Below are 10,054 nucleotides of genomic sequence, written 5' to 3'. Positions count from 1 at the left end.
TTTTTTGTATTTTTAGTAGAGACGGGGTTTCACTGTGTTAGCCAGGATGGTCTCGATCTCCTGACCTCGTGATCCGCCCGTCTCGGCCTCCCAAAGTGCTGGGATTACAGGCTTGAGCCGCCGCGCCCGGCCCAGCCTTTGTAACATGGTGAAATTCTGTCTCTATTTTTAAAAAATTTTTAAAAATTAACAAAAAAATCCTTTGATATGCTAAGAAATGGAAAAAAAGTGGAATAATGCTCAATTAAAACCACAGAAAGCAGGAAAGAGTGGAAGGCAAAAAAAAGAAAAAAGGACAAGGGCAAAGAATAGACAACAGTAACATAAATATGACACGGTATTACTCCACCTACATAAATAATCATTTTCTATGTTACTGATCTAAATATACCAATTAAGACAGACTCAGAGTGGATCAAAAACAAGATGCAACTTCATGCTAGATACAAGACATCCACTTTAACTATAAATACACACACATTTAAAGTAAATGGATGAAGAAAAGATACAGCTTGCTACCAATAATCAAAAGAAAGTGGGAAGCTATATTAATTTTAGAGAAAGCAGAGTTTGGAGGAAGAAAAGTTCTCAAAGATAAAGAGGGGCAATACATAAAACAAAGGTGTCAACTCTCCAAGAAAACAGAACAATCCTTAACGTGCATGTGCCTAAAAATGGAGCATCAAAATATGTGAGGAAAAAAACTGACGGAACCATAGGAAGAGACAGATTAACTCCACTAAAGGTTGAGTATCTCTTATTCAAAATGCTTGGGACCAGAAGTGTTTCACATTTCAGAATATCTGCATATGAAATGAGGTATCTTGGGAATGGGACCCAAGTTCAAACACAAAATTTGTTTCATATAAACCTTCTATATACCCCCTGAAAATAATTCTGTGTAATATTTTAAATAATTTTGTGCATGAAACAAAGTTTATACTCATTGAAGTATCAAAAACCAAAGGCGCCACTAGCTCAACCCATGTGGACAATCTTGTTTGTTATCATCATCATTCCTGACACTGAATTTATATGCTACCAACAGCAACCATTCTCTTACACTAATTCACACACAAGTTCTTAACAGGAAAAATTGTAACATACCATTAACACAGTGAAAAAATAATGTGTTCAGGATACCTAAGCAGCACAGTAGCAGCGCCAGAATACCTATGTCAGCTATTAACAGCAACAACAAACGACAGCTTGCCTTTACTCTCCACCTACAATGCTGTGTTTTGTGTGTTTTATTTTTTTAGGTGAGAAAAAATATCAGAAGCAGTTGAGGGACCAGAAAGTGGGTCCTTAGGAATGAGCAAGCATTCTACTGGATGGTTTTTCAAAGTGTTTCCTCTAGTCAACTGCCTCATGAACAAGTTTTTATCTTAAGTCTCTCTTTGATAGTATAAATTGACATGGTTTCTTGCTGTGTTACAAATGCACCCTGCTCTAGTCCTCCAATAAGCCCATCACACATTTTCCCCATGTCATCAACAGGCACTTTTTCTTTAGTATTAATGTCATCTTCATCACCCCATTGTGGAATCACGTGAGTTACTCAAAAAGTTTCAGATTTTGAAGTATTTTGGATATCAGGTTTTTGGATTAGGGATGCCCAATCTATATTATGGTTACGGATTTCAACATCCTTCAATCAGTAATGGACAGATCCAGAAGACAAAATCAGTAAGGATATGGATGAACTCAACAAGCACCATCAAATCTATCTGACTACAGATCAAATCTAATCTATATATTTGATCTATAGTCAAATCTAAAGACTACTTCACCCAACAGCAGCAGAATACAAACTCTCTCAAGTTCACATGCAAAAAAATACACCAAAACGGACCACATTATGAACTGCAAAACACAGCTTCACAAATTTAAAAAAATACAAATCATATAGTATATGCTGTCATACGACGATGGAATTAATCTAGAAATCAGTAACAGAGAGATGCCTGAAAAATCTCAAAATACATGGAGATTAAACAACACATTTCTAAGCACATGGGTCAAAGAAGAAACTGCAAGAGAAATTTAAATATATTTTGAAGTAAATGAAAATGAAAACATAACTCACCAACATTCAGCAAAAGCAGTGCTTACCAGAGAAATTTACAGCAATTAATGCATTAATTTATAGCAATTAATAATCTTTTTTTTTTTTTTTGAGACATTGTCTCGCTCTGTGGCCCAGGCTGGAGTGCAGTGGCATGATGTTGATGCGCTGCAACTTCTGCCTCCCAGATTCAAGTGATTCTCCTTCCTCAGCCTCCCGAGTAGCTGGGATTACAGGTGTACGTCACCACGCCCAGCTAATTTTTCTATTTTTAGTAGAGACAAGGTTTCACCATGTTGGCCAGGCCGGTCTTGAACTCCTCACGTCTGTCCCCCTTAGCCTCCCAAAGTGCTGGGATTACAGGCTTGAGTCACCACGCCCAGCCAAAGAAAGATCTAAAGTTAATAATCTAAGCTTCTTAGGAAGCTAGAAAAAGAATCCACGGTGAGGAGAGGAAAATAAAATTATAAAATTATAAAATAAATTTTATTTTTTTATAAATAAAATTATAAAAATTAGAGCAGAAATCACTACAATTGAAAATCAAAATCAATAGAGAAGAATCAATGAAACCAAAAGTTAGTTGCTTGTGGAAATGCGAAATGGTACAGCTGCTCTGGAAGACAGTTTGGCAATTTCTTGCAAAGTAAACATACTTTTAACCGTAAACCAGGAGTTGTGCTCCTTGATATTTATCCAAGCGTTGAAAATATCCCTACACAAAAATCTGCACAAAGATATATATAGCAGCTTCATTCATTTTGTTGTGTTGTTTCTTTTTTTTTTTTTCTTGAGACAGGGTCTCACTCTGTTGCCCAGGCTGGATGAAGTGCGGTAGCAAGATCAGTGCTCACTGCAGCTTCTCCCTCCTTGGCTCAAGCCATCCTCCCACCTCAGCCTCCCAACTGGCTGGGACCACAGGTGTGAGCCACGGTGCCCTGCTACTTTTTGTATTTTTTTGTAGAGATAGGGTTTTGCCATGTTGCCCAGGCTGATCTAGAATTCCCAGGCTCAACAGATCAGCCTACCTCGACCTCCCAAGATACTAGGATTACAGGTGTGAGCTACCACCCCTGGCCTATAGCAGCTTTATTCAAAACTGCCACAATTCGGAAGCAACCAAGATGTTTCTTCAGTAGGTGAATGGATAAACTGGTGCATCCAAACAGTAAAATATTATTTGGTGCTAAAAAGAAATGAACTATCAAGTCATAAAATGAACAGAGGAAATTTATGTGCATATTAATTACTAAGTGAACAAATCCAATCTAAAAAGACTCCATACTGTATGATTCCAACTGTATGCTGTTATTCTGGAAAAGACAAAACTAGGGAAACAATAAAAAATCAGCACTTGCCAGGGGTTAAAGGTGAGAGAGAGAAGAACAATGGGAAAACAAGGGATTTTCAGGGTAGTGAAACACCAAGAATGAACCTTAATGTAAACTATGGACTTTGGGTGATAATGACACGTCAATGTAGGTTCATCAACTTTAACAAATATACCACTCTGTGAGATGGTGGGGCGGGGATGGGGCAGGGTATGCTGCAAATTTGTGAGGGAAAGGAATATATGGGAACTCTGTTACTTTCCTGAGTACCTAAAACTGCTCTAAAAAAATAAAGTCTGTTATCTCTTTGCAACTCTAAAACTGTATCAAGCAAGATCGTAAGTTTAAAAACTGTTAGTCTAGACTTATTCTTCTGTCATCAACGTTGAGCTAGAAAGTCAGGCACTGTGGGGCACACCTTTAGCCCCAGCTACTCCGGTGGCTGAGGCAGGAGGATCACTTGAACCTAGGAGCTTAAGTCCAGCCTGGGCAATACAGTTAGACCCCTCCTCTTTAAAACAAACAAAACTGGGCCAGAAAACAATAAGACAAGAGAGTAGTATTGTCAATATTGTAGCAAAATGATTTTGAACTCTGAACTTCATACCTGGTTAAATTATTAACTGACAGTATACACATTTCTATACACATATGGGCTAAAAATTATATTTCATATACATCTTCTTTGGAAGTTACTGAAGGATACATTTCAGGAAATAAGAAAAGTAACATAAACACATAGGATCTGAGAAACCATACATATAACCTAGAAGAGCAACAGGTTCCAGCAAGACTTATGTGATATAGGCTGACAGACCCATACAGGTGGGAGTGAGACACCAGGGACTCGAGAAAGGCTGTTTCCAAGAAACTGACTCCACGCAACGGAAATGTAAGAAGGTAAATGACCCCTATCACAGATTAAAGGTTAATAACTGATGTAAAAAAAGTCTATGAAAGTAATGAAGAAAAATAGATGTAATATCAGAGAAAGGAAGGCCAAATAGACCCTTACAAGCCAAGATCACAAATAAAACTGCACAGAGACACCGTTTCTCACCCACAAGACAGAAAAACCACATATTTGACAACATATGTCACTGGCAAGACTGTGAGAAGACAGAAACTCTTTACATATTTTATTACTGGTAAGAATGCAAAATGGGCCTGGCACCATGGCCCACAAAGCTCGGGAGCTCACGAACAGCCTGGTCAACATGGTAAAACCCCATCTCTACAAAAAATACGAAAATTAGCCGGGCGTCGTGGCACATGCCTGTAGTCCCAGCTACTTGGAGGCTGACGTGGAAGAATCGCTTGAGCCCAAGAGGTTGAGGCTGCAGTGAACCCTGATCATGCCACTGCTCTCCAGCCTGGGTGACAGAATGAGATCCCATCTCCAAAAAAGAAAAAAGAAAAAAGAAAAAAAGAATGCAAAATAATACAGAATTGATGGAGGGGAATCTGGTGAGCTCTCACAAAATTATACATGAATTGAAGATTTGACTCAATTCTATTTCCAGAAATTTATCCAGTGACACAACACCAAGACATACTGACAAATCAAAGGTAAGCCTTTTTTTTTTTTTTTTTTTTTGAGCCGGAGTCTCACACTTTCACTCAGGCTGCAGTGCAGTGGTGCAATCTTGGCTCACTGCAACCTCCGCCTCCCAGGTTCAGGTGATTCTCCTGCCTAGCCTCCCAGGTAGCTGGCATTACAGGCACCCACCACCATGCCCAGCTAATTTTTACATTTTCAGTAGACATGGGGTTTCGTCATGTTGGCCAGGCTAGTCTCAAACTCCTGACCTCAAGTGATCCACCCGCCTCGGCCTTCCAAAGTGTTGGGATTACAGGTGTGAGCCACTCCGCCCAGCCCATTGTAGCTATTATCTGTAAGAGCGGAAGAGTAGAAACAACTCACATGTCCAGTAATAACGGATACCAAATGAATATGGTACAGCCACACAATGAAGTACTATTCATCTGTAAAAAACAATGAGGAAGAGCTAGCTCTACATACTGCTAGAGGGGTCACCAACACACACTGTTAAGCAGAAAAAGGAAAGAACAGTAAGTTAATGGGTACTTATTAACTGGACACTGTTATCAGTTTGTCACTAAAAGGGGAGTTATATCACCCATCACTGACTTCCCAGTGGGAAACAGAAGATCCTTTAATATATAACTTTATTATATCTATTTGTTAAAGAAAATAGAACCGTAATTTATAAAATAAACTATTCTATGACTCTAAAACAGTTAAACTATACTAAACCATAATATGCAAGAAACAAAATACAATCAAAACTGTTTTAACAGAGACTTACTCAGGCACATGTTCCAAAATAAGACCAACTGTTTTAAATGAACTTTGTGTACACTCAGATGCTCCAATGATAAAGACCAATGTCTGATCCAGCAGCTCATCTGGACTAGAAATTCTAAACCAATCCCCATCTATATCATACTTCCTGACTTCCAACCCTATGACTCACTCCTCCCCTTGAGTTCTCACTTAACTATTGATAAGTTCTTGGAAACTGAGACTTTACACAAAACAATATAAAGCAGGTCCTCGAACACTGTCAGTTCAATGTTCAAAGTTGTTTCCTTGTAACACTGGAAAAACTGGTTTTGTTTTCCTTGAAGTCACAGTTCGCAAGAACTTACGGACAACATTAAGTGAGGACTTACCATATCTTTCTTTCTTTGAAAATTTCACTGAGAGTCCACCAAGGTGACACTCTCCTTGTTGCTCACTCAGCTTTGTATAACAGACAGTCGTCTCTGGGGATGCAGCAGGTAAAGAAATATGACTACATAAACTTAAAAGAGAAATAAGAAAATATAAGAGATGAGTGATCATCATCTATGGAGGACACGTGATAATCCATCTCCAAAGAAAACACTTCACAGACTCCCCAGTAAGGCAGGAGAAGTCCAGGCAACAAGAGCTATTTCCTCGCAGACAGCTTGCCATCATCTTGGTGCCTTCCTAGAGGAACATCCTAGGATCAATAGACTCAAGGAAAGCCTCCAAATGAAACAGAAACTAATAGCAGAGGCACAAAGAAACTCATAAGCAACAAGGCTAATACTAGAAAGGCTGTTTAAAAAGCAATTTATCAGCAGGCACAGTGGTTCATGCCTGTAGTCCCAGCACTTAGGGAGACCAAGGCCAGTGGATCACTCCAGCTCATGAGTTCAAGACCAGCCTGGACAACACAGCGAAACCCCATCTGTACAAAAAATACAAAAATTAGCAGGGTGTGAGGGCACTCACGCCTGTAGTCCCAGCTACTCAGGAGACTGAGGTGGGAGGATCTCTTGAGCCTCAGAGGTTGAGGCTGCAATGAGCCAAGATCATGCTACTGCGCTCCAGACTGGGACACACAGTGAGACCCTCTCTCAAAACAAACAAAAAGTAATTTATATCCCCAGAAACATAAGCTGCTTGCATCTATGAAACAAGTATGAGAATAAAAAAGCTGGGTGTAGTGGTACATGTGCCTATATTCCCAGCTACTTGAAAAGCTGAGATGGGATGATCTCTTGAGCCCAACAGTTTGAAACCAGCCTGGGTAAAAGCAAAAGGAGGAGGAAGAGGGAAGGCACTTAGAAATTAAGTTGCTGACTGAAATAAAAACACAAAACAAAACAGAAAAGGTGGGAAAATATAAAGTCAATAAGCTCCCCCAGAGAATGGGAAAATGTGCCGGGTGCAGTGGTTCATGCCTGTAATCCCAACACTTTGGGAGGCCGAGGCAGACGGATCACAAGGTCAGGAGTTCGAGACCAGCCTGGCCAACATAGTGAAACCCCAACTCTACTGAAAGAAAAAAAAATAACGAAAAAACAAATTAGCTGGGCATGGTGGCGTGCGCCTGTAATCCCAGTTACTCTGGAGGCTGAGGTAGGAGAACAGCTTAACAGGGGAGGCAGAGGTTACAGTGAGCCGAGATCGTACCACTGCACTCCAGCCTGGGTGACAGAACAAGACCCTGTCTCAAAGAAAAAAGGGGGAAAAAAAAAAAAAAGGGGAGCTGGGGTGGCTCAAGCCTGTAATCCCAGTACTTTGGGAGGCAGAGGCGGATGGATCACCTGAGGTCAGGAGTTCAAGACCAGCCTGGGCAATATGGTGAAACCCTGTACTCTACTAAAAATACAAAAAAGTTAGCCGGGTGTGGTGGTGCATGCCTATAATCCCAGCTACTCGGGAGACTGAGGCAGCAGAATCGCTTGAACCTGGGTTTCGGTGAGCCAGGGTCGTGCCATTGCACTCCAGCCTGGGCAACAAAAGCAAAACTCCATCTCAAAAAAAAAAAAAAAAAAAAGAAAGAAAAAATATATCAGAAAAGGAAAATACTGCAATCTTTGCTAAAATACTAAAAATGGAGGTTAACACCAGTGGAAAACATGTGAAAAAAAATTTTACCATATACCTGAATAGTACTTGTTACCCAATGTCATCAGGCATAAACTGCGACTTAGTAACCAATTAAATTTCAACATAATTATAGATAAACATACGTTATTTTCAAAATAGAAATTCCTGATACGGTGAATGAGATAAAGAAAATATAAAATTATGACTTTCAAATTTTTCCTCTATCATTCACCCTCTATGTTAAAGACAGGTACTGGGGGTCATGGCAGACGTTGGAAGTTGCCTACCCAATCTATTTACCACTGTAGCAGTTTTAAAACATAGCCACAAATTCTTTGCTACTTCTCCCACCAAGTATAGTGTCTATGCTCCCTCCCTGGAAACTTGGTGAGCCTTTGTGACTGCCTCAATGAATAGAATGCAGTAGAAGTGAACCTGTGTAAGTTCCAAGACCAGATAAAGGCCACACAGCTGTAACAGTTTCTCTTAGGGATACTATCTGGAAGCCTCCTTTAAAGGTCCCCATAAGAAAAGAGATGCCCCAGGCGGCCAGGTGGCTAAAGCTCCAGGCTATTTAAGTTCTATCAGCCTATGTGAGTGAAGAAGCCTTTGAGATGACACCTGCCTGAAGGCATAGCTGAGCCACCTAACCAACTCTAAAATGCCTACCTGGGCTTCTTGCTGCTTGAGACAAAACCCTTTTTTGGTGATTTTTCTTTCATTTGCAAACAGACACATTGGTGACTGATACAGGGACTTAAAAGCAGCAGAGCATTTGTCTATGCTAACAGGAAGAATGATTAAGACTCTATTTTACAAACAATACGGATCCCGGGGTCAGCAATCTTTCCAAAATAGGGTATACTTCTGTAATACTGTGGGTCAGCAATCTTTCCAAAATAGGGCATACTTCTGTAATACTGTGAAATATATGTATTTGGCCTTCCTCCTCCTCTTGACTTACAACTTCCAACACCCTTGGAAACTCCACAGTGGTAAGTGTCTTCCGTTTGCTAATCGGATAACCAGAGACAGCTTCAGGATGGCAACTGGTCTCTAGTAGGACCAAGGAATGACTAGAGGATCAGAACTTTCAACCACCCACTGTTACAGGACAGGGGCTGAAGGCTGAGTTGATCATCAATGGCCACTGATGTAATCAATCATGCCTACACAATGAAGCTTCCATAAAAACCCCAAAAGACAGGGTTTAGAAGAGCTTCCAGATGGCGCAACACTACCTGGAGGTTCCTGGAGGGTGGTAGATGCGCCAATGCCCCTTTCTGCATGCCTTGCCCTGTGCATCTCTCCTTCTTCCATCTGGCTGTTCATCTGTATCCTTTGTAATATCCTTTATAATAAACTGGTAAAAGTTAAGTATTTCATTGAGTTCTGTGACTTGCTCTAGCAAATTAATTGAGCCCAGGAACAGGGCTGTGGAAACTCCAATTTACAGCTGTTCAGTCCAGAAGTTCCAGAGGCCCAGATATGCACCTGAACTGGCATCAGAAGTAAGGAGTGGTCTTGTGGAACTGAGCCCTCAACCTGTGAGATTTGACGCTGTCTCCAGGTGGACAGTATCAGAACTGGATTGACGTGAAACGGTATGCTGCACAACTGCTTGGTTGCTGATGGGAAGCAACTCTTCCTCTTCGCACATTTGGGTGACCAGAGGTACTGTGTTGTATTGAATTACAAGAGAATAGGTGGAGGCCGGGCACAGTGGCTCATAAGTGTAATCCCAACACTACGGGAGGCTGAGGCAGGAGGACCGCTTGAGCCCAGGAGTTCAAGACCAGCCTGTGCAACACTGCGAAACCCTGTCTCTACAAAAAAATCAGCCAGGCTTGATGGCACACACCTGTGGTTCCAGCTAGTCAGGAGGCTGATGCAGAAGGACCACCTGAGCTCAGGAGTTCAAGGCCACAGTGAGCTCTAATTGTACCACCATACTCCAGCCCATGTGAGAAAGAGGGACCCTGTCTCTTAAAAAAAGAGAGAGAATAGGTAGGAAAAAGCACTTTGGTTTGTTTTTCTTGTATCTTCTAACACAACATTAAAAAATAAACTCACGGTCTCTTATGCTAAAATATCTAACACGCCAACTAGGATTTACACAGAACCTATTTATCTTTACACCTATGCCATATGCTATTTAAAAAAAATTAAACGCCGGGCGCGGTGGCTCAAGCCTGTAATCCCAGCACTTTGGGAGGCCGAGACGGGCGGATCACGAGGTCAGGAGATCGAGACCATCCTGGCTAA

The 10,054-nt window shown here is 41.0% G+C and overlaps 1 protein-coding gene across 4 annotated transcripts in view; it reads right to left on the bottom strand.

The window, feature by feature from the left end:
- The window catches only part of SPIN1 (spindlin 1), an 83,958-nt gene that overhangs the window by 38,776 nt on the left and 35,128 nt on the right, over positions 1-10,054 (bottom strand). The window lies entirely within an intron of this gene.

This window comes from Theropithecus gelada, chromosome 15 (genome assembly GCF_003255815.1).
Source record: "Theropithecus gelada isolate Dixy chromosome 15, Tgel_1.0, whole genome shotgun sequence".
In the NCBI taxonomy this organism is placed as follows: Eukaryota; Metazoa; Chordata; class Mammalia; order Primates; family Cercopithecidae; genus Theropithecus; species Theropithecus gelada.
Note: the sequence above shows the minus strand (reverse complement) of the source record. Positions and strands in the feature narration are given on the sequence as shown.